Here is a 1079-nt window from a genome sequence, read left to right on the forward strand (position 1 = left end):
ATCTTAATTTCATACACAATCGTTAAATTGAGATATATTTTTTATTAGAAAAGAAAACTATGCCACTAAAATAGGTTAGAGAAAGAGACCTATTCAATAGTATATTTTTACCATCTAATAGATTAAGAGATGTAATACATTGACTACAAACTTTTAAAAGGAAAGGACAAGGCATACGTTATCTTCAGCGATGATTTTAAAAAACAAATTCAAGAAAAAATAAAGTAAAACAAACCAAACAAAAACTAAAGGTAAAGCAAAGAGAATAAAAGAAAGCAAAGAGCAAAATAAAAAGTAAATAAAAGAAATAAATCAAAAGCAAAAGAAAGTGAGTAAAAGATCAAGTTCATGCATTTATGTCAATCACACCCAATCTGGTCCTTAAAGAGCTGAAAGTGTCGAAGGCCAGTGGTTTAGTAAAGATGTCACCCAGTTGATTTTTAGTTATCACATGGTGTAAATCAATGTCTCCCTTGGTCACATGATCTCTAATAAAGTGATGCCTAATGTCAATGTGCTTAGTCCTTGAATGTTGGATAGGATTCTTAGAGATGCATATGGCACTAATGTTATCACAAAAGATTGAGATGGTGCCTACAGGTAATCCTAAATCTAAAACCTGTTGTTTTAACCAAAGGACTTGGGCCACACAACTTCCAAGAGCAATGTAATCAGCTTATGTAGTGGAAAGTGCAACAGATTTTTGCTTACTACTAGACCATAAAATTAAAGATTGTCCTATGAATTGACAAGTTCCTGAAGTGCTTTTTCTATCCACCTTGCATCTTACAAAATCAGAGTCATAAAATCTAATAATCTTAAAGGAAGTGCTGTGTCTCGGATACTAAATCCCTAAGCTTTGGGTCCCCAAAATGTATCTAAAAATTCTCTTAACAGCAGTCAGGTGGGATTCCTTGGGGTCAGCTTAAAACCTAGCACAAAGGCAAACACTAAATATAATATCAGGTCGGTTAGAAGTCAGGTAAAGTAAGGATCCAATCATTCCTCTGTACTTCTTTTGATTAATAGGTTTACCACTTGGGTCCTTATCCAACGGAACACTAGAAGTCATGGGAGTA

The sequence above is a fragment of the Dendrobium catenatum genome, unplaced genomic scaffold (genome assembly GCF_001605985.2).
Source record: "Dendrobium catenatum unplaced genomic scaffold, ASM160598v2 fragScaff_scaffold_261, whole genome shotgun sequence".
NCBI classification, from domain to species: domain Eukaryota; kingdom Viridiplantae; phylum Streptophyta; class Magnoliopsida; order Asparagales; family Orchidaceae; genus Dendrobium; species Dendrobium catenatum.